The sequence below is a fragment of the Macaca fascicularis genome, chromosome 9 (assembly GCF_037993035.2).
Source record: "Macaca fascicularis isolate 582-1 chromosome 9, T2T-MFA8v1.1".
Taxonomy (NCBI): Eukaryota; Metazoa; Chordata; class Mammalia; order Primates; family Cercopithecidae; genus Macaca; species Macaca fascicularis.
Genome location: NC_088383.1, coordinates 64,300,093 through 64,326,614, shown reverse-complemented (window position 1 = coordinate 64,326,614; position 26,522 = coordinate 64,300,093). Strand labels below are relative to the sequence as shown.

The 26,522-nt window shown below is 37.8% G+C and overlaps 1 protein-coding gene across 18 annotated transcripts in view; it reads left to right on the top strand.

Annotated features, from left to right (window-relative positions):
- Positions 1-26,522, top strand: part of NRG3 (neuregulin 3) — a 1,122,850-nt gene that overhangs the window by 519,626 nt on the left and 576,702 nt on the right. The window lies entirely within an intron of this gene.

Here is a 26,522-nt window from a genome sequence, read left to right as displayed (position 1 = left end):
CCAGAATAAGTAATATGGACTTACAGTTTACCTGATCTAGGCCAAAATCTTTTAAAGTAAATTATAGAAAATATGGCATTATCTATCTATCTATCTATCTATCTATCTATCTATCTATCTATCATCTGTCCATCTATTTATCATCTACTCATCAATCCATCATTCATCCATCCATCTATCCATTTATCCATCCGTCCATCATCCATCCATTCATCATCCATCCATTCATCATCCATCCATTCATCCACACATCCATCCATCTATCCACCCATCCATCCATTTAGGAATCCAGGCGTTGTTGCTTTCAACAGTCATGTGGGAATGTAAACATGACCAATTAAAGCTGAGTCAGTGCAATGTTATTTTAATAATAAATAGGATAAATTATTATTGCTCCATGACCTTTAAACATTTTTGTCAAAACATTTAAAATGCTCTTACCATTCAATATAGAGAATTGAAAAAAATAGAAAGACTGACATTTATTTAGTAAAATGTAAAATGTAATTTAAGATACTAGAAACATTAAGAATTTAAGCATTTTATTTCTTTATTAAAATCTTACCAGGAGCAGTTTGAACAGGGCTTGGCTTTTTCTCACAGTTACGTAATCTATAGTATGGAGGGAATGAGTTTTTTAAGCTTTGGCAAATTGCCATACTCCTTTCAAAGACTGGATGAGTTTCCAATATCTTATCCTTTTGAGATTTTCATGGTGTGAAATATCCCCCAAGAGTTTTCTTAATGTGAAGATTCTTTTGCTGTCCTCCCTCACTGCCTCTGGAACATTTTTCTCATCCTTCTTGTCACTACCACTTTCCATATTTATATCAATAACTTTGCCTTTACTAAGTGCCTCTAGTTGCGTAATGGAGACTCCCACATGGCAGAAGTGCCAATATTTCCAAGGTCATCGATTGCTCCTATGATTTCATTTACATTTAATTCAAATTCCACTTCCAGCTTTATTACTCTTTGTTTCTTTGTTGTTCTTTCATCTTTATTGACCAGTTTCCTTTTTCAATTATCCGTTTTCTAAATGAGTTTATCCCTGGGGGAGAAGGGGGCAACACAGCTACACACTTGCTGTCTACTCATGAACAAATATATGCACAGAGACCAATCGCTGACTGACTTAGAAAGAAGTGATGTGGTTGGTCATTGGTCATGAATTTGTTATTTACATAGAGATTTGTTGACTGAAGAGCTAGCAAGGAAGTTTGTAGCTTATGTAATTACTCACAATTAAGGTAATACAGTAACTTAAATTTGAACTGTGTTGTTGGATGACAGGTGTTACTTAATTAAACTGTGCTCAGTGGGGACTGACCATATTTATTCGTCTCTCTCGTTCTCTCTGTGTGTGTGTGTGCATGTGGTTAAACTATGGATTTCTAAGTCTTTTTTCCTATAAAGGTAATAGCAATGTTTTGTAGCTGCTGGATGTAGTCACTTGAAGAATTTGCTATCAGCCACTTAGAATCTGTAGTCTCTGTTTCTAAATCACAGGCCCTGTAACTTTTCTCATTTTTGTCTCTCTGTGAGTCTCCAAAGTTAGGAGGGCTGCCTCTCCTGTGAGCTTTGTGCCTTTCTGTTGTGTCTGTCATCCTTCTCCCCCATGTGGGGCAATTGGTGTCCCTCTGGGAGTTTTCAGGTAGTAATTTGCCCATCTTGGAAGGAGATGGTCTCCCTTTGCCTCCTTACTTTTCTCAGGGTGTCTGTTCTCTTCTTGCAAATGTCTAGACTCCTAAGACTATTGCCTCCACAGCCTGGGACTTTCAATGCTATTAATGTTTAATCTGGTTTGCCACACCTCATGCCTGGTTCAGAATGCTCACTGGGAAGATAAAGGTGCTCCCAAATTATGTGGGTAATCTTGAAGTTGAATCGTTATTTAGAATATGAAATATGTACATTAAAAAGCAAATTCATCTTGTAAGGAAAGGAAACATTTGCATTTCATAGTGAGAACATGGTCCCAATGTCTTGCTTTGTCTGAGCAAGAAATAAAATTGAACACAGTGAGCCAATTAGGAAGAAACGATCTGAATATGTATCATTGTGACAATATTCACTCATGACACTTTCTGCTTATCCTATTCAGTATCTTTTAGACATTTCTAATCTAGAGTCAGTGCAAAAGCCACTGGCCAGCTTCTAAATGCCAGGGTTTTAAATGCCTGTCAAAAATGAATTTGTTACCTTATTTTTACAAGGACACTTTGTAATGCAAAAGGGCAAAATACCATACTCTCCCAGGAAATATGTGGTAAGGAGGCTAAACCAGTATTTTTCTTTTTAAGATAGATAACATCCCTCTTCACAAAGAAAAAAGAGTAACTGTTGTCTCCTCTAAACTATCTTTCAGACATTTAATGAGAGCCATCTTATCCCAGCGAGTAGAAGGCAAATACCAGCTGCCTCCTGAGAGAGGGGCAAAGAAAGGTCAAGGAAGACCTCCTGCTGCTGGTTTTGGAGACACCTGCTGCTTTTCCTCACCCCCAAAGGGCAGTCTGTCTTTGAGCACTTACAGTGTACGCAAGGAGAGTAGGCCAGTTCTGACTTGTCAATCACTAGGCTAGACTCTCTCTGAAACTCTCCTCTAGGCAATGGGATGTAATCTATGCAACAGTCAGAGTGCCAGACACCCAGGGCTTGGGCTAGGCCTGCAGGGCTGGCTGGAGTGGCCCCTGGATCTTAGAACTAACAGAATCAAGAGAAGTGGGAAAGCCAAGGCCAGACTCAGCAGCAATAGTCCTGTGAAAGAGCTAGACTATGGGGAGAGAAACCAAATAGGAGCTCACAGGTCAGCTATGGACAGCAAGAGAAAGAGAGAGGTTTTGGAATGAAGGGAAGTGATTACAATCTAGAGAAGGTTACAGAAAAGCCGGGGCTTGTTGCTCAATACATTTTGTTAGGTCAATACAGCCTCTCCCAAATTTTAAAAGGAGTTTTGGAGAGAGCTAAGCTGATTTGAACAAGTGAGATCAAACAACTTTGGTTCCAATTGGGATCTTCTAGTCATCTTGACTTCGTGTGTGTGTGTGTGTGTGTGTGTGTGTGTGAGTGAGAGAGACAGAGAGAGAGAAAGAGAGAGAGAGAGAGAGAGACAGAGAGAGAGAGTGAGTGTGTGCATGGCAAATGTGAAATCAGTAAGGGATTAACAAGTTCTTTTGTTTCCCCAGTTGAATTTAAGCATAGTAAGTAAGCAAATCGTCATTTTAACATGCGCTTCAGAAAACAGGAAAGGTAAAAGTCACTTCCAAAAGGCCCAAGAAATGTGCACATTTACAGCAAAGCAAGAGTGAGTAGAATTTGGGTACATAATATAGCAGAGCAAACCTAAGGTCGTACCAAAAATTCCTGCTGGTGATCACTCTTGGGCTTCAGGACCTGCCATGATGCCCTGGAAATGAGGCAGAAGGAATCAGCTTGAGCTGCTTTTCTGACTTGATGAGGGCATTCCTCCTACTGCCGGTTTCTCACCCACCCCTTAAGTACAGAGGGAAGCAGGATACACCAATTGCTTAGAGTATTTCTAAAGGATTAATGCAAGACTGTATTGAAATATGCTTAAACAACTTCTACAGTTCCTGAGACTATGACAGGTGGTGGTTAATTTTGACATTGCTGACTGTGGCTGCCATTTATTCTTAGCACAGTTATTCATTGTGCTATCTGGGATACATGCTTCCTTTTTAGTTAAATTAGAATTACAGTAATTAACAAATGTTTCTCATTGAAAAAGTGCATTCACCTAATAAGCAAAGAAACATAAAAGATCAAAATGACCACTGTGATGATGAACGACAGGATAATTTTTTTTTAATTTGTTCTAGACGTACCAAATAGAAGGGAAGTACACCAACTCAAACCCAGGGCACGTGTAAATAAATACAAGTATAATACAAAATGTCTTTCTTAAAATGTCAGAAGAAAATTTAGCTATTCTGAAACTCAACGACAAAAACAGTTGTATTTCCCATTCTAGGAGTATCAATAGGCAAGTGTCTTAGTTCGAGCTGCTATCTCAGAATATTATGCATTGGGTGGTTTATAAACCATAGAAATTTATTTCTCACAGCTCTGGAGAGTGGATCCCTGAGATCAGGATGCCTACATGGCCTGGTTCTGGTGAGGGTCCTCCTCCAGGTTGCAGACTGCCAACTTCTAGTTGTGTCTTCACTGGGCAGAAAGATAAAAGTCTAACTTCTTCTTAAGGACACTAATCCTATCCTAGGGGGTTGACCCACAAAAGCTTCACCTCTTAGTACCATCTAATTGGGGGTTAGAGTTTCAACATATTAATTTTGGGGGGACACAAATATGCAATCTACAACAGTAAGGCATTGAGACTGGAGATTTATATGAGCCAAAGCAGAATCAAGGACAAGTCATCAATATGGCTGTTGTCACATAGGCATTTGCTAATTGTTGCCTCTGTTTAATTTACCATGTGGAAATATATAAATTTTTCTACAGAAATAGGATTATGGAGGCATCTAAAATTCCTCTGATGTATTTGTATGCCATTCAACAAATACCCGCTCTCTGAAAGCCTTCAAATTGATGTCTGCCCTTAAGGGAGGATGGATGGGAGAAGATAACTAACAGTGAGCAAACACCATATCTGATCATTTACAGATATTAAATAATTTAATCGCTAGAAAAAGAAAGCAAAGCATAGATAACGTATATAATTATCCCAATTTTAGAGATGCAGTTCAGAGAATTTAAGTGATAAAACTAATAATAAACAGCATTGTCGGTAATGTTAGTAATAAAAACTAAAAATGCTACCACTTTTCAAGCACACACATGCGTAAGGGCCTGGGCTAAGCACTGGATGTATGCTTTATCCTCCAGCATCCCTGTATGTTGACTACTGTTATTTAAATTGTATAGGTGAGAATATGAATGGTTCCTAAGTACTGTGCTTCTCAAAATTTTATCTGCATACAAATAAACTACTGATCTTGTTAAAACCCAGTTTCAGATTCACTAGGTCTAGGTGGAACCCGAGGTTCTCTGTTTTTAACAAGCTTCAGGTGCTGATTCAAACAGAAGAGCTGGGTTTGAGAGGTGAAGTAACTCGGTCAAGTACATGAGGTGTGTATCTATATCTATCTATCTATCTATCTATCTATCTATCTATCTATATATATATTTTTTTTTTTTTGAGACAGAGCCTTGCTCTGTTGCCCAGTCTGTAGTGCAGTGGTGTGATCATAGTTCACTGCAACCTCAAACTCCTGGGCTCAAGTGATCCTTCCTCCTCAGCCTCCTGAGTAGCTGGGACAATAGGCGTGCACCACCAGGCATGGCTAATTTTTTAAAATTTTATTTTTAATAGAGATGAGGTTTTGCTATGTTGCCTAGGCTGGTCTGAAGCTGCTGAGCTCAAGCCATCCTTCTCCCTCAGGCTGCCAAAGTGCTGGAATTACCAGCATGAGCCACCATGCCTGGCCCAGATTGACTCTCAGTGGAGAAAAGATCAAACTTTATTTGTTTAGTTCAAAACTGCAAGTGCATCTTGCCACCCTGTGCTATCTCTTCCTTGGGTTTAGGGGTTCAGCTTAGTGGGGAGAATGAGATGTGCACAAAGATGACTGAGACCCAGTACTAATGGCAACACACTCTCAGACAGAGGCAAAGAAGAATTCCACCACCGTCTCTGCCACTAAGGGCTTCCTGGGATGCAGAATATCTATGAGTAATTCCAACTGGGTAAGTCAGGATGATTCCCAAAAAGAGGTGTCTGGTAAGCTAAACCTAGAAGATGGAAGAAGATTTTACACATAAACACATAAGAATGTATATGTACATGTATTTATATATGTTATATTGTATATATATGCAATGTAAATCTATAATATACAAAATTTATACAAACACACATGTACATGGGTGTGTCTCTCTATATAACGTATGTATATACATTGCATGTATATATGTATATGAATAGGTATGTGTATATTCCCAGACACATATAGACACACACACATATACATATATTTTGATATCTATCTTGTGCTTCTAGATAGAGAGAAGTATGCACAGATTCCATACAGTATGAGGCAGGATCACAGGACAGCTTGAAATTTTGAATGCACTTTGGTTCCACAGGTCACGTAGATCACACAGTATTTTCTCTTCCCTTCTCTTACATGAGGGGCACCCGGATATAGGACACTTAGAGTAGCTTATTGATTTGATTCTCTACTTATCAGTAAAAAGTTTAATAATAGGGGCCATGAAATTCTTGATCTTAGAATACCTAGGGCCCTAGGTCTTGTCAATTCACAAAAATAATTTATTTGAATGATTTGATGTTCTTATTTCAGTTTTATTTGAATTAAATTGCTTTTGATTTTGCCTTTAGTAATTCAACCTCATTTTCTTAAGATTTGTAAAGTTTTTATTTGGCATTAATTTGGAAAATCAGATATCAGAATCCATTTAAAGTCATAGAAAATAAAAATATGAGAGCACCTAGAAGTTTGTAAGATGATGTTCTATTTCTTTATTGGCTTTACTCAGTTATTTAAAACAAAGTTTATATGCAATACAATTAATATAAAATGCAACTGATATTAAGGAATATCGAAAGTAATCAAATTAGGTTATGATAAAACCTCATAATTAAATTATGATTTTATTTGTTTATATTGACATTTTCTAAGAAAAATCTTTAGAAAGAAAGCATTTGAAATCTTCTGATTATAAATATTTAGCCTCTTACGTTCTCATAAGAGGCATATCTATTTTAAAGAAGTCATTGAGAAGCCATACATTAATTAAGAATACTATTTATTAAGAATATATAGTGATAGAAATAAGGGTGCTGGTGGTTATGGTTCCCCAAAGAGAATGTTACTTCTGTTAACCACAATATTCAGCCATGAACTTTCTGAAATTTCAGGCCAAGAAGAAAATAAAGTCATATCTATAGCTGTGTCTAGTCAGTAATCAGAAGGTTGAGTTTGGGGGAAAAAACAAGCTTTTCTCCTTTTCTAACCAAAGAAGTGTTTTTACTTGGTATTTGTTTATTTATTTTCAGCTGTTGCTCAAGCAGGTTCCTCAGGTACACACTGACCCACCCAGTACAACAGACCAGATGGTGCGACTTTAGAACTTTGTCATATTTACTATGTGAGAATTTTTTTACTTATTTATTTCCTTCTTCATCTTTCCAAGGACAGCCTGTGAATTGTGGAGTGAATTCTTTCAGTATCACTAACTTGAATCTTCTTATAATATCCTCTGTTATCTAAATTTTAAAAGAAATCAATAAAACTTTTAGTCATTATTTCGCATTCAGAATTAGGTTCAAATAAGTCTATGTGGGTGCCTGTGCATGTGTGAGTGTGTGTACCTGCTAGTAAGGACACTGAAGACATCATTCCAGCAAAAATTGATCCCTGTGTTTTTGGACATGGTCCCAAGCTATTTTCTGTGAGATCCTCTCTCTCATTTTTGCTTTTGATTTTGACAGAAACGACAACTGAAATGTATCTCAATAAATCTGTTTTTAACTTTTTTAAAAAAGATAGCTTACTCAAAGCAACTGTTGTTCATAGCTGTTGTAATTTAAAGGAATCTAGGTGATCTTTGCAAAAATAACTTTCCTAGGATGAGGTCAAGAACAAGTAATATACAGCCACAGAAAAGGAGTGACATGCCTTTGTGTCTGAAACACATGAAGACACAAGGAAGCCTTCATGCTAGGTAGTTATTTTCAGAGCAGCTTCCATGGGACTTCATAAAACCATTGACTTAATGATGAAATATTCACTCTATTTTTCTCAGTGCACTCTCTATTCATTTGGGCATTCCATCTTCCAAACCTTATAAATCCTTTCACCGTCTTTTTGGGAATAGGGTCCAGATTGCCATCCGCATCTTGTCTTCAGCAGCAAAAGTACACACTCCGCCCCCACTCAGAAAAACTGCCATTTAGCCAACATTTTATGTCATTTAATTATTTGTAAGATTCATTAATTGGCAACAGCCCTTCCGGATTCTCATTAGAGTTAACAAGATTCCACTATAATTTATATATTATGTGTCACTCTTCCTCCTCAGCTTGAAAAGGGCATACATATTTCAAAATCACTTTTAAATCTTGAAATTTAAACATTTTCCCCAATGACATCTATTTTAATGCACATGATTTAAAACATGAGCTTTTGATACAAAATAAAGATAGTTTGAAAGAAAAATAGCAGCCTCGAAGTTTTCATATGGTTCTTCTGCCTGGGGATGTTTCTAGAACTGAAAACAAGAGGGTGCAGAATTCTTTGTAAAGTGCTTGCTTTTGCTTATTTAGAAATAGAAGGGCAATGGCAGACTAGGGTATGAACTCTTCTTTATAAGGCCTGCCTTCTGGGCTCATTTGTATATCTTATCAATAATGTGACTTTGGACATACAATGCTAAATCTCAAGGTCTTAGTTTTCCCATCTGTAAAATGGGAAACCCTCAACCTCAACAAATATTTGGGTATAGTGGGGGGGTTAAAAGTGAACTAATACATGAAAAACAATTTTGTGTGCCTTAAATTATTTATAGAATTTTGTAACTTGAGGTTTGCTGACCTAAGTTGTGAGATTAAAGGTTTAGATATAGGAATTATACTAACTTCTAGGCAGAAAGTAAGCTCTGCCATTCATGCTCAAGACTGTTTGCTTTCTGACATTTTAGGTTTTTATTCTTTCTAAGTATTTATCACAATTAGGGAGAAGGCATTCAAGCCTTAGTATAAATGGTTAGTCTGAATACAGAATAGAAAGACTTGGTTCATTCAAATTCACAAACCTGTGTAAGACTGCATTGCTCACCCCTTCAGGAGGGTTTTTCTTGGTACTCATTGGACTGCAAAGGGTGGCATGATACTGTGCCACCCCACAAGGACCTTAGTAAGAGGCCTGGGTAGGATGCAGCTCTTAAAGGGCTAGTCTGTGCTGGGACTATGAGGTCCTAATTTAACCTCACCTACTGTCTCACTTCTATTATTATCCAATTTTACAGCCAGTCCATCTGAGGCACAGCCTTGCCAAAGTTACATTACTAAATAGAGAAGCTGCAATTTAGAGCTACACTTTCTGACTCCAAATCCCGCTATCTCAATCATTATATTGTACCTTATTTGTTGAATGAATGATTGAATGAATGAATGATGAATGGGTAATAGAGAGATATTTTATTATATAAAAGCTTTCCTAAGTTATGGGAAAATATTTCTGAGATAGTTATTTCTGTATATTTGCTAAGGAATTAGTAATTTTCAAAGTTAGGATGCCACATGTCGTAACTGGAGTCTATTACAGTTAATTTTATGGGGTCTGAGTTAATGCGCTATAAGGAAGATGGTTGTAAACAGAAAGGACACCATTTTTGCATTAAATGCCATTAACTGGTCTGAGAACACCTTGAAATTATAGCATACTCTTCATTTTACCATTGTTTCCCTGTCAGCATGGAGCACAGGTCCTGGTACAGTGAGAGTGCTTTACAAAGACTTGCTGAGAATGAGTGGATTAAATCTTTCTCTCATCCAACTGCTTAAGTCCCTGCTGCACTGAGTTAGGAGCTGGGTCAAGAATGGTGAAAGAACGATCCACAATTTCCATTCTGATGAATATATGGGACAAATGAAGGAGTGCTCCAAAGGACATTGGGATGGCGTGTGGTTGAGGACAATGGGGTAACTAAGCAAAGTGGAAAAGACCTCAGAATAGTGGTCGAACGAGGCCTCTCTTGACAAGTCACATACTATATTAGATATATGAAGGTGATGTTTGAAAGAAGAGAGTGAATTAGAAGGATGTGTCCATACCAGGGGCAAGCACATCCAAGGGAGAGCAGCCCATGCAAAGACTCTGTGCTGAGAGTGGCATGCTTTGCCTGAGAACCTCAAGAATGGCCATGGTGGCTGGAACAAAGTGAGTGAAAGGTAGAGCAGGAAGATATCACGTATTAATGGCATGAGAGAGGTTGTTCATGGAAGTACCTTTTCTATCTTTGGAATGATCTCAGTTTTTTGTTTGTTTGTTTGTTTGTTTTCGAAACGGAGTCTCCCTCTGTAGCCCAGGCTGGAGTGCAGTGGCGTGATCTTGGCTCACTGCAACCTCCAACCTCCCCCTCCCGGATTCAAGTGATTCTCATGCTTCAGCCTCTGAGTAGCTGGGACTACAGGTGTGCATGAACACACCTGGCTCATTCTTGTATTTTTAGTAGAGATGGAATTTTGCCGTGTCGGCCAGACTGGTCTCAAACTCCTGACCTCAGGTGATCCACCTGCCTCAGCCTTCCAAAGCGCTGGGATTATAGGTGTGAGCCACTGCGCCTGGCCTGGAGTGATCTCAATCTTATTGCTTAGAATGATTATTAAAATACTTTGCAAATGATGGGACCCTGAGTAGACTGGCAAGTTAACTTACAAAACTAGGTTTGAGAAAGTTTTTCTCTCAGATTTGAATTGATTTGCTTGAATCATTTTCTTTTCTAATTTTGTCCAATGATTAGCTCCGGAATATGGTACATTAAAAACAATTTGCATTGCTCCATTGCTGCTAATATCAAGGTCAATATTGTGAAAAGGCATGGAGATAGAAGGTCAAGGTGATGCCTCAAACAGTATCGGTAATTTAGGACACCCTGTCACAAGAGTTAAAGTGATTGCTAAGCAGGAAGAAGTATGCACAATTCCATATAGAGGGGGCTGGATGACTTAGATGTTAAGCCTACTTTAATTTTCTGCATAGCAATTATATTGCTGATTCACATGTGAAAGTATTAGGAGATGTGGGATAATAGCAGATGAGGACACAACTTTTCCATTGTTCATGGGACATAACTAAATCCTCTGATAAATTAATCATAGAACTTATGGGAAATAATGTAAATAGCAACAACAGTGATAATACCTCATATCTTTACAGCACATTGTTGCCTTCAGAGCATTTTCAGATACGCCATTAGACAAACCAGTGAGGGAGAAAGAGACTGGCCTGGGAAAGTTAAATGACCCTGGTTCCACTGCAAGTTCATGGAAATGCAGGTCTTGTGTTAATCATGTCTTCTCCTTCAGTCACTTCTCAGTTCTACCTCAAGAGCTCAGTCTCTTAAAGGTTTCACACCTCGCCTTGCATTATGTGCTTGAAGCCCAGCAGTAACACTAGATCTTGGATAATACAGATACCAATTGCCTAATTTACAGACAAAGAAACTGAGGTTCAGGGAGATAATGTGACTTCAGTCAGAGAAAGTAATAGAATACTACATTCTAACTTCTGAGGATTGTTTTTCTTATTAATATTTTGAGTATATAAAAATTGTCACTAATTCCATGAGCTTGGGAACTTGTTGACTTAGCAACTAGGTCTTTTTTACATTGGGACTGGTACCGTTTTCCTCTATCCAAAGACAAAATTGAATTATTTTCTCTTATGACTATTCTCTAGGATGTAATTTATTTTTATGGACCTTTCATTTCCAGAACTCAAACTGGGATGTTCCTGTCCTTGCTATTGTTTTTATTATTTTCATATCCAAGGTATCTCTAGATCCTCTTTTTTTTTTTTTCTTGTTCTACTTTCCCCAATAACCTTTTGTAAGGACCACCCCCCCCCAGCCATTCCAGTGCCTTGTATTTTGATCCTGCTTAAGTTTCAGAGAATCACATAAGAAATAGCATGAGGAGAGCAGCCTAAATAGAGATTAGGATCCATCATTAGACATAAATGAGAAACAAAAAAGAACAATTAAAATTGGAATCACACAGGTATGAACTGTGTGAACTGTTTCCATATACTTTTTTTTAAGATGTTAGCCTTTCTCATCCTTAAATTGCCTTCAACAAGAATTCTCTTTTTAGAATATGTATACCATAAGTGGGATACAGAGGTAACCTACTCTAAATGGAAGGGCAAAGTGATGATAAGATTGAGTTTTTGAATCAGATAATCTTGAGTTCAAACCTCAACACTATCACTTATGAATTTGTGATTGTTTAAAAGTTAAGGAACCTCTGTGTGGTAGTTAACTCATTTAACTCATCTGTCAATGTTAAATGTTAACTCAATGAGTTAAATGTTAACTCATTTAACTCAAATGGGAAAATGACTTTGTCCCTCATAAAGAAGATGTGAAGAGAATAAAGACACCCAAAGTAATGCGTTACTATGCTTAGTTTAGCTTAAAGATGGATTTATATCAACCCTAGATGCACGTGGGTGGACTGCTGATCACTGTTATTTTGTTTTTATGACTACTATATCCTGAGCGCTCCCTCTGCCAGGCAATCTGAATGGAGCTAGAGATTCAGGGGAGAACAAGAGGAATTAGATCCCTCTCCTCAAGAAGTGTACATGTTAAAATAGAAAACTATAGACCGAGTATGGTGCCTCACGCCTATAATCTCAGCACTTTGGGAGGATGAGGCAGGTGGATCACGAGGTCAGGAGTTCGATACCAACCTGGCCAACATGGTGAAACCCTGTCTCTACTAAGAACACAAACATTAGTCAGGTGTGGTGGCGTGTGCCTCTAGAGCCAGCTACTCAGGAGGCCGAGGCAGGAGAATCGCTTGAACCTGGAAGGTGGATATTGAAGTGAAATATAAAGCAAAGTAACAATTTGGAAATATACTGCGAAGGAAACTAGTAAGATGTTATTACAGAAAACAGAGAGGATACGTACTTAAAGTGGTCAGAGAAGGCCTTTTGAGAGGATGTTTGACACAAAGCCCCCAAAAGAGTATGCATCATGTAATCAAATACTGTGGTCAAGGCTGTTTAGCATAGTGCATATCTTGTGCAAAGGCTCTGAGACGTGATCAAAACCACTTAAAACTGATGTTTCATTAAGGAGTTCATGATTCAATTCAGCTCTCCTTAAGTAAAAGATGAATGTACCTTTTTCAGACATGATATTTTAACTAGTTCATGAAATAGATGAATTTAGGGCAAGAGGTATCTTTTCACATGAAGTTAAGTAGTTAAATTTACAAAGTTATTACATATTACAGAGCTATACTCCAATTCTTGATGAATGTTTCAAGAACATATTGACTTTTCTCAAGGAAAATGACAAACAAAACTATACATTTCATATATATAATATATACATATTCTTATTCATTTATTTATTTATTCTGTGATTTTCCTCAGTGGCATTTGCTAATCATCTAGTCCAGGAAAGCTCTTGGGAAAACTATTTATGTAAGGTAGATACCATGATAATAATAATGCAAGAGAGAAGAAGTCACATAGACTAAGAGTGGTGCTGTATTTCCAAGGAGGAAGACATTATTTATTGCTGAAAATTTATGAAAAAATTTGCAGAATAGGAAATCTATAAATCCTAATTGTATAGACATGATGAGGAAACTTTTCCACATGTGGAATTTCATTTTGATAAGTGACTATATACAATACCATATATCAGCATTGTGCTTAGAGTGGCACAGAGGGTATCTGAAGGAAAATGATAGATGGGGAAACCTAGGTGGCCCCATGTAATAGGGGATCTTGTATTTTAAGAAGTTTAGGCCTTTTTATTTTATGGCAGGGAGAATTCAGTCCAAAAGCTATGGAAGGTCTACAGTCAGAATGAAAATTTTCTGAGCAAGTTATCAAGACTGTCTACCAATTACTGCAATAATTAGGTCTAAAGTAAAGCATTTCCAAATTAGATAAGTCCTTTTTATTTGCACAGAAGAACACTTCATTAACTATATTTCAAACCAATGGCAGGTTTACAAGTTACTTAATAGTGGCATATAAACATAAAGCAGTTGGAAGAAACCAATAGTGATTTGGATAATGCTTGTGTACATGTTTTCAAACATATTTATAAATAATAAATTAGCACTCCATTAAGAACACATGAGATCATGATTTGGGGAGTGGAAAGGGAGGGAACCCATGCCCAGATAAACAAAGAGCTGCAATGAGTCTGAGCTGGGTAGAAAATATTAATAGTAGTCAACATTCTTTCATGAAGGACGTGGGATAAAAATGTGTCCATTATTTGTACTGGATGCTGAGTGGTCTGGATGGCTCATGGTCAGAAAAAACAACTTTCTTCACTGCTTTTTTGTTCTAGCAACTCTTGCTGTGTAATACGTTAGCCCAAAACTTAGTGGTGTGAAACAACTCTTTTATTTTGCTCATGATTTTGTGGCTCATGAATTATAAAAGAACCCGGGTGGACAGTTCTCTCTTGGGATCCCTCACACTGTTACAGTCAAATATTTTCTGGGCTGTGGTTGATTGAGCTGCTCGTACAAGATGGTTTGCTCAGGTGGCTGGCAGTTGATGCTGGCTGTCAGCTGGGAACTCAGCTGGTGTTGTCAGCCAAAGCATCTACATGTGGCTTCGTCAGCTTTGTATTCTTAAAATAATCAGACTTCTTATACAGCAACTGGCTTCCCTTCCTGAGCAAGTGCCCCAAGAGACCCGAGGGTAGCTGAGCCTGCATGGCCTTCTGTGACTCAGCCTTAGTAGTCACCCAGGGTCAATTCCTCCATACTGTATTGTTGAAAGCAGTTAGTCTACCCAGGCCCAAAGAGAAGAAACCTAGAGTCCAACTCCTTATAAAAAGAGAGTTAAGGTTTTTGTTTGGTAAAGATGATGACTGCTACAGATTTCTTAATGATTTGTGGTCATTAAGAAATCAATGGCTGGGCATGGCAGCTCACGCTTGTTATCCCAGCACTTTGGGAGACTGAGGCAGGTAGATCACCTGAGGTCAGGAATTCAAGACCAGCCTGGCCCACATGGTGAAATCCTGCCTCTACTAAAAATACAAAAATTAGTCAAGGGTGGTGTTGGCGCCTGAAATCCCAGCTACTCAGGAGCCTGAGGCAAATCTATCCAACTATTTGTCCAGTGTAAACTACTTGAAATACAGATTTGCAGTAGTTGCCTTTGTATCTAGTGATAAGTAAAATCAGAAATATGCCATATTTTATCAACTTTAAAATGTCATGAACTTTATGATACAGCATTACTTTGGTACTACTGAGAGAGAAAACAATCACACAGCTATTGTGAGACCAATCCCAGAGTGCTAACATATGCAAGAATATTAATTTTGGAATTGATAGCACAGTATTTTGAGATTTTAGAAATTCATCTGTGAACTTTTTCTTTTCTTGAGATACAATTTGGATATCACAAAAATTTACCCTTTTAAATTATACAATTCACTGGTTTTACAATATTCAGAAGGTTGTACAACCATCAACCTTTCATCACTCATCCCCTTCCCTCCACCCCTTAGCCACCACTGATCTATTTTCTGTCTCTGTGGACTTTACGTATTCTAGACATTTACATAATGCATACATAATGCATCAGGGTTCATCTATGTTGTGGCATGCCTCCATGTATTTTTGAGGTCTTCATTGTCAAAGCTTTCATTAAGAAATAGTCCCCATTATATTATGTTTAGAATATAATAATACCTAAGATAACGTGCATGCATCAATATTCAGTAATCACTCACAAAGCTTGATTTGAGAGGAAAGACAGGAAAGGAATTAACCCTTAGATCTGCCATGTAGTCCGAAGAACTTGATATACTGAGCACTTCCTTTGTCTAGGGGTCATAGTACACTTTGTCTTCGTGCTGACTGGGCGGCACCAAGTCCTTCAATTAGTAGTAAGATTTTAAGGAGAGATCCCTAGATGCTAAATCCCACAATTAAAGCAGAATGATGCAGCCTGATTGCAGGTTTCTAACTCTCCACCCTCAGTCCTCAATATCAAGCATAGATTTAGATCAGGCAACTGAGAGCTGGACTTTTGAAGGCTTTGATAGGTGGTTTACATGAACAGAAACGATGTTGTGTGTTTAATACATGACTGGGAGTCACTGGCATCAGTAGACCCCTGTATGTCCAGGTGAGTCAGGTGAGCTGAGAATCATGGTGGGAGAGGTGAGGAACTGCGTAAGGGAGATTCCCCTGCGAACAGATAAGAAGACAAATGCAAGTGAGATTCGGGTGCAGACTCTTATGCTCTTATTAATATTTAAAAGAGATCAAATCCATTTTGTTTTGTTTTTTGAGATGAAGTCTTGCCCTGTTGCCCAGGCTGGAGTGCAGTGGCACAATCTTGGCTCACTGCAATCTCTGCCTCCCAGGTTCAAGCGATTCTCCTGCCTCAGCCTCCTGGGTAGCCAAGATTACGGCTAATTTTTGTATTTTTAGTAGAAACAGCGTTTCACTATGTTGGCCAGGCTGGTCTCGACCTCCTGACCTCAAGTGGTCCACTTTGGCCTCTCAAAGTACTGGGATTACAGGCGTGAGCTGCCGCTCCTGGCCCAATATTTTTTATTTGATATTTATAAGGAGGAAAGGAAGGAAGAAAGAGGAGAAAAGGAAGGAGGAAAAATGAGGGAAAGAGGACAATTGGAAGGAAAGACTGATTTTACCAAATGACGTTTATTTGTTTTTTTCTACCTTAATTCAAAACAAGCTCTTGCTGGGAGGAATGGAGGCTGAGGAAGCCATGACCAAAAGTATAATTAGTATCATGGCAATGAACTGGGGTAACCTCAGGCATGTCTCAGAGCCTCCGTTATCCTCAAAAATCAAATGAAGGCATCAACAATTGCAAATGTCCAGATCTACTGATATTTCCTCCACTCCTTAGTTGTTCTTTGCCTAGAAAACTCCAGCCTAATCTTTGGACTCTGAACACTCATCAGAAAACTGTGATGTCTCTCTTAAGCTCTCAGACATATGAGCGTTTAATCTGAGTTCTAAGTGAATACTGTTTGAGAATGAGTCCTTCACTAAATTGTAAAATGCTCCGGGGTCAGAAAAAAGGCTATTATCTTCACAATTGTAGATTCTGATAATTGTATGGCCAAGAGCTCGGTTAATATGAATAGGGGGAATTAAAGGTGGGGCCTTAGCTCGCCAGAAGTTCCATATCTTAGGTTTTAGGTAATAGAGGCCTAAATTCTGGCAGAGCAGTAATAAAAAGAAAGTTAGACATGTGATTAAGAGAAATAAAAAGAGATGGGAAAAAGAAAGCGAGATAAATTGAGTCCATATTATAGGAAAAAGTTGATTCTATTAATCAAAGCAAGGTCAAGAAGAAGAATGAGCCTGGAGTATAATTCTCTGGAGTGGCACAGGAGCCATTAGCATGACTTTAGGTTTCATGTGGATAACCATTTAAAAAATGTCAGTTGTTGTGTCTTACTGTGTTGTAGTAGGAAAAAAAACTAACATATCAAATATGTGATATTACAGTTAATGTTTCCTACAAGTAGGCAAATAATGACAGGGAATTGTTTTGAATTCAGTTGAAAGAATTATGATAATAGGTAAATGTAGTTATATATTGGGACTGTTGTGGGTTGAGTTCCAGAGGTTTCAGATCACTGCAATAAAGCAAATGGTGCAATAAAGCAAGTGACTAGAACTTTTTGTCTTCCCAGTGCATATACAAGTTATGTTTACACTATACTGCAGTCTATGAAATATGCAATAGCATCATGTCAAAAAATGTACAGATCCTAATTTAAAAAAAACACTTTATTGATTTAACAAAAGGTAACAATCATGTGAACCTTCAGCAAGTTATAATCTTTTTGTGTGTGGGGAGTCTTACCTCAACGTTGATGGCTGCTGATTGATCAGAGTGGTGGTTGTTGAAGGTTGGGGTGGCTTTGTCACTTTCTTAAAATAAGACAACAATGAACTTTACTGTATCATTTGACTCTTCCTTTCGCAAAATATTTCTCTGTAGCATGTGATGTTGCCTAATAGCATTTTACCTACAGCAGAACTGCTTTCAAAATGGGAGTCAATCCTCTCAACTACTGCCAGTACTTTACCAAATAAGTTTGTGCAATATTCTAAATCTTGTGTTGTCACTTCAACAATGTTTATAGCATCTTCAACAGGTGTAGATTTCATCTAACCAAAAAAACACTTTCTTGGCTCATCCCTAAGAAATAATGCATTATTTGTTCAACTTTTTCATGAGATTGCAGCAATCCAGTCATATCTTCAGGCTCTACTTCTAATTCTAGTTCTCTTGATATTTTCACCACATCTGCAGTTACTTCCTCCACTGAAGTCTTGAACCCCTCAAAGTCATACATGAGAGTTGGAATCAACTTCTTTCAAACCTTTGTTATTGTTGATATTTTGACTATAGATCATTAATATTCTTTATGGCATCTAAAATGGTGAATATTTTCCAGAAGGTTTTCAATTTGCATTGCCCAGATCTATCAGAGGAAACACTATCTATGGCAGCTAGGGCCTTATGAAATGTATTTCTTAGATAATAAAATTCAAAAGTTGAAATTACTTTTTGATCCATGGGCTACGGAATGGGTGTTGTATTAGCAGGCATGTAATCAACACTAATCTCCTTATATGCCTTCATTGGAGCTCTGGGGTAACCAGGTGCAATTGTCAATGAACAGTAATATTTTAAAAAGAATCTTTTTGTGTCTGAGCAGTAGGTCTCAATAGTGGGCTTAAAATTAGTAAACCATGCTATAAACAGATATGCTGTCATCCAGGCTTTGCCATTCTATTTATAGAGCACAGGAAGAGTAGACTTAGCATAATTCTTAATGACCTTAGGGTTTTCGGAATGATAAATGAGCCTTGGCTTCAACTTAAAGTAACCAGCTTCATTACATAACAAGAGAGTCAACCTTTCCTTTGAAGTTTTAAAGTCAGGCATTGACTTCTCTCTAGCTGTGAAGGCCTTAGATGGCATCCCTTCCATTAAAAGACTGTTTCATCTGCATTGAAAATCTGTTGTTTATTGTAGCCACCTTCATCAATTATCTTAGCTAGATCTTCTTTATTATTTGCTGTTCCTTCTACATCAGTATTTGCTGTTTCACATGTACTTTTATTTTGTGGAGATGGCTTCTTTCCTTAAACCTCATGAAGCAACCTCTGCTGGTTTCCAACTTTTCTTCTGCAGCTTCCTCACCTCTCTCGGCCTTCATAGAACTGAATAGAGGTAAGGCCTTCTTGTGGATTAGGCTTTGGTTTCGGGTAATGTTGTGGCTTGTTTGATCTTCTATTCAGACCACTAAAACTTTCTCCATTTTAGCAATAAGTCTTTTTTGCTTGCTTATTGGGGTATTCATTGGAGTAGTACTTCTAATTTTCTTCAGGAACTTTTCCTTGGCGTTCACCACTTGGCTCAATGTTTAGCACAAGAGCCCTGGATTTCCACCTGTGTCAGCTTTTGACATGCATTCCTCATGAAACTTAATCATTTCCAGCATTAGGTTAAAAGTGAGAGATATGTGACTCTTCCTTTTGCTTGCTCACATAGAGGCTGTTGTAAGTTTATTAATTGGCCTAATTTTAATATTGGATGTCTGGAAATAGGGAGACTGAGAAGAGGGAGAAAGAAAGGGAGTGGCTGGTTGATGGAGCAGTCAGAATGCACATAACATTTATTGATTAATATCCATCTCTTATATGGGCATGGTTTGTGGTGCACCAAGACATTTATGGTAGTAACCTCTTAAAGATCAGGATTACAGATCATCATAACAGATATAAAAATCATGAAAAAGTTTGAAATATTGCGAGAGTTAATGAAAGACATACAAAGACAGGAAGTGAACACGTGCTGTTGGTAAAATGGCACTGATTTAAACTTCCTCAATTCAGGGTTGTCACCAACCTTTAATTTGTTAAAAACTCAGTATCTGCAAAGTGCAATCAAGTGAAGCACAATAAAATAAGCTATCCTTTTAGTGTCAAATCTGTGAAGAAAGGAATGAATAAATATGGTTATATAAATCAGGGTTCCACCAAGAGGCAAAACCAACAGAAGATATATGTGTGTGAGCACACAAAGAGAGACATGATTGATTTTGATTTTAAGGAATTGGCTCACATAATTGAGTGTTGGCAAGTTCAAAGCCTGTAGGTAGACCAGCAGGCTGAAAACAGGAAGGTTTCTTGTATTACAGTCTTGAGGAAGAATTATTTCTTTTTGGAAACCCTCAGTTTTTGCTCTTAAGGCCTTCAACTGATTGGATGAGGCTCACCCATCACCCATTATCAAGAATAATCTCTTTTATTTAAATCAACTGATCATAAATATTAATCACATCTATAAATACTTTATTAGCAACATCAAAACTAGTATTTCACCAAACAACTGAGCACCATCATTTAGCCAAATTGACATTAAAATTAACCATTCCAGAGGGAAACATTTGATGAGGTCAGATTTACAAATACTGAGTTGCAGGTACTGCTGGATTCTAGGGGTAAAAAATGTTCAGTGAAGTCTTAGAAATGAAAGCAATTCATGAGCAATCAATCTGCCTTCACTTATTCACCCATGTTTATTCGGAAAGTCACTTAGTCTGGAAAATGTCGTTCATATGGTTGCATGCCCTATTGTTAAGTGAATAAGTGTTTCAAGGGCTTTCCTGTTAGGTTTATTTCATTTAGCTCTGTTGCAGCATTACATTGTAAGTGCCTACCACAAAGGTTTGCTAATAAGTGCCCTTAATTTGTATTCAGATGGAAGCAAAGAGAAGCAAAAATACACAAGAAGGAGTCTTGTAATTATGCTACATAAAATTATTAGGCAATTTAGAAAATTGTTAGTGGGAAACTGCCCATCATGCATAAAAATAATTTTGATTTTGATGTACAGAGTTTAATGTAAGAGTGATTGTAGGGAGACCATGCTATTAATTTTTCCCTTAATTATCCAAGCACATTTGAATTTGTTTTAAGGAAAGTGATACTTTATAAAGTTGAGTCACGCTACTCAAGAGAATACTTGTTTTCGTTCTGTGACAAAGTTTATATTGCAGGGCTTGCTGTGAACTGTAAAATTGGTAGGACTTGAAAGAACCATTAATTACATCCTTCCCCTTCCCCTAATCATAACTAACATAATGATGCTATATTTTCTGGCAAACTAAAGTATATGTGATGTAAACATGTTCAGGTAATTTGTGGGCTTATCTATTGTCTTAAATATAGAACTACTTTTCACTCTCATTTTGGCATACACAGTTGTGTATTCAGATAATTGTCAATGCAATGCTAAATGTGTTATGTTAAAAAATGATGAACATATTACCTCTCAGTTCTTGTTATAGATAATTTCTTGCAAATTTTAAGCTAGAGACAGTCAATATTTAATCAGAGCGCATCTTCCCAGGATTCAAAGTATACCACATCAGCTGTTGAATGCAGTTAATTTGCATTAATGTGTTACAAATCAATGTTCTGTAGTATTTTAGGAACTGTAAAACATACCTTTCGAGACAAAGTTCAAACTCTTTAGTATGCAATATGTAGTTAACCTATTCTGGAATGTCTCCTCAAACTGAGAGCCACCCTATAGGGAATTAACTTAGTCCTTTAATTCCTGTTTGTATCAGGTGACAGCACCCATGTGCATAGCAGGAAGATGGCACCAAGGAACATATTCATCCCCTTACTTAGTTTGAACTATGTGACCAAGAAATTACCGTCAATTTGTATAGAGTGCCAAGCTCTGAAAGGCTGGAAGACATGTTAGTTCAGGTACAAGCATAAGAAGGTTGTCCACAGAATGCAGAGAGAGGAGGAGAGTGGTAAGGGCCATCTGGGCCCCCAGATAAAGTGAGCTCAGGTCCCCTTTGGGCCCTAAGGATAAAACACCTGCCCTTTGCCTGGATTCACCTGACCGGGTTCTATGCTGTCATTGGTAGACACGTAGAACCCTCCTGTCTGCTTTAGTCTTGTTGTGTCTTCTCAGCCTCATATAGCAATACCTCTTATATTCTGCCCCCACCCACCATGACCATGTCAGTGATTTGGGAATAAATCTTGTCTTTCAGTCCCCTATGCCTTTGCCTAGAGGATACCTGCTGTGCAAAGGTGATGTGAGAAAATCAGATCTAAATTCACCTCCAGAATCTGCTTTTGGTGGGCTGTGTAATATGCACATCACTTCAATCCTTAGATTTCTCATGTCTAAAATGGAGGAAATAGTACTTAACATGGAGAGTTTTCAAGATAATTAAATGAGGTATTATCCACACAGCCCTCATAATGGTGCTCAACACTGTGGTTATCAATAGATTTTAGTATCATTTTTGTCAGAAAGTTGAGGCAGATTCTAATCCAACTTTTAATATCCAGATCTATCCATCATTCTCTGATTCAGTCCCCAGAATCACTCATTCTTTCCCTTCAACTCCATAAAAATCCACTTACAAATGTATTATACACTAAGTAACATCAGAATCATTATGGATTTCTCCAAAATTAAAATGGAAACTTTTTCTGGTTCTCTGAAAATGTGAATAAAAGAGGCTGATAATGCTGCAGTGCCCAGAGGTGAACATGGTTCAACCAGAGACAGACACCTTGTGGAAGTGATGCTTGAGTTGAAATCCAAGAATTGAGTAGTGGCAACGGAAGAAGAGAATAGTATTCCAGGCAAAATACATGGACATAGATTCTAGGGAAATTATGCACAAAGAAGGAGCATAGTGAAACTCAGGCCCTGCAAGGCCAGTGCAGCAGTAATAAGCCTGTTTCCCTGGGTAATGGTAGGGACTGTAGGGCACAATGAACAGTGTTTATGTCATTCTATAAATAATATTGATAGGACCACTTATTGAGTACTTCTTACATACCGGAAGTTCTTTGGAGCTTTCATTACATTAACTTATGCTATTGTCCACAGTATTCTAAGGTAGTTGCTATTAGAATTCCAATTTTACAGAAGGGGAAACTGAGGCACGGGGCAGTGAAGTAACTCCCAGAATGTTCACAGTCAGTGAAATGATGGATTCTGAATACAAATGAACACAATGAGGCCCCAGGTTTCCTGCTGATTATCATTGTGCATGCCAGCCTCAGCGAGCAAGGGAAGGAGCTGGGAGAGCGGACTCCCAGACACATCTACATGTGTGCACTGGCCTTGGAACAGCAGTCTGGCTCTTAAGAGCTGATCAGAAAGAGGACAGAGGGGGAGCTGACACACTGGTTAGGTGGAATGTGAAATCTCAATGAGTGATGATGGTAATTCAGACTAGAATAGTTAGTGGTATTTTGTGGAAGGAAATTTCGATGTAACCAGAGCACCTTGAAGTGAAGGCTTTGAATTGGAAAGAGGGTTTTAAATTGCTTTCAGAATTTGCCGTTTTAGTGATTGAAACATTTTAGGGCCAAATGTGCCGTGCTGCACCTTTACAGAAGGAACTATTTGAGGGAAATAACTGCCAGCGCCTATAGTACATGTGTTTAAAATGTAAGTTTAGGGGCCGGGCGCGGTGGCTCAAGCCTGTAATCCCAGCATTTTGGGAGGCCGAGACGGACGGATCACGAGGTCAGGAGATCGAGACCATCCTGGCTAACACGGTGAAACCCCGTCTCTACTAAAAAATACAAAAAACTAGCCGGGCGAAGTGGCGGGCGCCTGTAGTCCCAGCTACTTGGGAGGCTGAGGCAGGAGAATGGCGTGAACCCGGGAGGCGGAGCTTGCAGTGAGCTGAGATCCGGCCACTGCACTCCAGCCTGGGCGACAGAGCATGACTCCGTCTCAAAAAAAAAAAAAAAAAAAAAAAAAAAGTAAGTTTAGGGAAAAAGGCAGTTCACCTTCTCTCCAAGTGGGGACTGACTGAGGTGTTGAACAACCAGATTTGGGGACGGTATTGTTTGAATTTAATTAACTGCTACATGTGAACTACTAAAATCAAATCACCTGCAAGGTAGATATTTGAGAAATTTAGTGTAAATGTGGAAAAGTTGATGTTATGTTCCAAAGATGCAATAAAAAATTAACCAGTTTATGCAAATATTTATGCAAATTAACTAGTTTATGCAAATGAAGAGAGGAGGTAAGGAGGTATAAGATGCTATGTTTGCATCATTCATTGGGAATATTTGAACTTTGCAGATTAATGTCCTTGATGGAAGAAGTTATGACATTGTTATTTGTGGGAGGAAAACCCTCCAGTATAAAGACTTGTATTTATTTATTAGAGACAGGATCTCACTCTGTTGCCCAGGCTGGAAGGCAGCAGTAAGATCATAGCTTACTGTAGCCTCAAATTTCAGGGCTCAAGCAATCCTCCCTCCTCAGTCTCCTGAGTAGCTGGGACAATACGTGCCACCATGCCCTGCTAATTTTTTTTTCTTTTTTTCAGAGACAGAGTCTCCCTATGTTTCCTAAGCTGGTCTCAAACTCCTGGCCTCAAGCAATCCTCCCACCTCAGGCTCCCTCAGCACTGGGATTACAGAATACTTAAAAAAGCATAAATCAGTCAGATATTTAAGCCTCACAAACTTTTTCTGAAGATTTACTGAGCTACTTCTTAGATGAAAAAGATATTTTGTAATAAATGGTTTCTGAAAATCCAAACCCTCAAAATTATAATTGGGATGGATATGATTAGTGAAACACACTAAACTTAACCCTTCAGGGATAAACCAAGAGCGCTACTGAAGTTTATAAGGAAATACAAGCATTATGTCTTAAACTAGACTAGTTTCCACTGCTGAACTACCCCGAGCTTAGTGAAATTAACTATTTTCACAAAATGGAAATCCATTAATGGAAATGACATCATAAATTGAGAAAAGATTCTTAGATTTTATTATACTTTTCCTAATTTAAGGCAAATTGAGCCACGAAGAATTGAAAGAGAACATATTTGGATAATTGAAATGCAGTTTAGACATTCCAGAAATAACTATCTGCACTTTCAAATGCAAGGCCCTGCTTGGGTTTGGAACAACGCAGTTTTTCTACATTGCTGTTTGCTAAAACAGTAACTAAGAGCCACACAACACAATCTCATTTTATAATGGTTGTCTCTGATACTTAGAAAAAAACTAAATTTTTCTGTACCTTTGCAAGTTACTAAAGTCTTTCCATTAAATTATTTGACTTTTTTTTCTCCCGCCCAAAAAAATGATTAGCACACAACAAAATGTGTGTGACTTGTTAATGCAGTATTCTTTCATTGCAAATTTATATGTTCTTTAAAAAGTGCAACCCTTTTGTGGAAATAATGTATTTTGAAATCATATATTCTTATATACATGTCTCTAAAAGTTCATCACATAAAACTTAGGAATAGACATTTTTACAAACGGAAAACAGTCATGTGGTTCTGCTATCCAAACACAGTGACTTGATCTTTTAGAGTTTATTTTCAGTCTTTTACATATTGACTCTGTTTTTCCTCGATATTTGTATTCTTTTAGGTTTGTTTACAGAGTTGTAATAGAGCATTTGTGTGAAGACAGTTTATATGGTAAGTGATAGAAACTCAGCTCAGACACACTAATACTCACAGGATGTATTGGTCTATATTGTTCCTCTAGGAAAGTGTGATCCAGAAACTCAAGTGAAGTCATCAAGGACTCAGTTTCTCTACATATTTTTCTTCCTTTCTAAGTAAATGGCCTGCAGATCTTTTCTCACTTCTACCTCTCTCCCTGAAGGACCTGGTAGAGTACTTCCTTTTGAAATATCTGGCTGCAGTCGGCCTATAGCTCAGTCTGGGTTTCTGACTTGTTCTGTGCATTTGTTTTTCGTTCTTCAATTTGCCATTGTGTCCTGGTAATGGAAGGAAACAATCCCCAGAGATCTTGTCACACTAAGTCTGTGGCACAATTTGAAACATTCAGTCATACCAGCTGTTCTAAGCAGAATAGAAGTCATAATTAGGGATGCAATGATTTCACACTAAACTGTAGTTACAGAACATATAACTACATTTTAATGCTCATCAATTTTTATCTTATACTGTATTTATCTTCAAGGAACAAATGAACCAAGTGAATTGGATTTAAGATACACAGAGCTGAATTTATCTAATATTTCCTTTCTCATCTTCGGCTGTAAAAAAATTATTTCTTCTTATGTAAACTACCTAAGAAGTATCTTTTCCTCCCAGAATACCGTAGCTTTGTCTGCTCAAATCCAAATTATACAAAATGGCACAGCTGCTCTGGAACACATTTTGGCAGTTTAATACACAGTTAACCATACAGTTGCCACGTGACCTCATCGTCTCACTTCCAGGAAATTATCCTAAAGAAATAAAATTTATGTTCATATATAAACCTGCATAATAATTTTCAGGAAAGTGCCATTGCCAAGAACTAGAAACAACCCAAATTTCCTTCTGTGGGTGAATGGACAAAAACTATGGTTATATACATACAACAGACAATGAAAAGGGAAAAATTATTGATATGTGCAATCTGGATAACTCTCTAGAGGCATCAGTATAAGTGACTGTAGCTAGATTGAATACTTTGTAATTCCATTTATGACATTCTGAAAATGTAAAACTATAGGACAGATTGGAGATTGCCAGGGATTGGCAGTGACAGTAGGGTTTGTTAATTAAAGGGGCAGCATGAGGCATTTCTTTGTGCTGCTGGGATCTTCAGTATCTGTGCTGGTGGTTACAAGAATCTTCGCATGAGCTAGAACTCATAAAACTGTATAGCAATCATATGAATATTACTGACT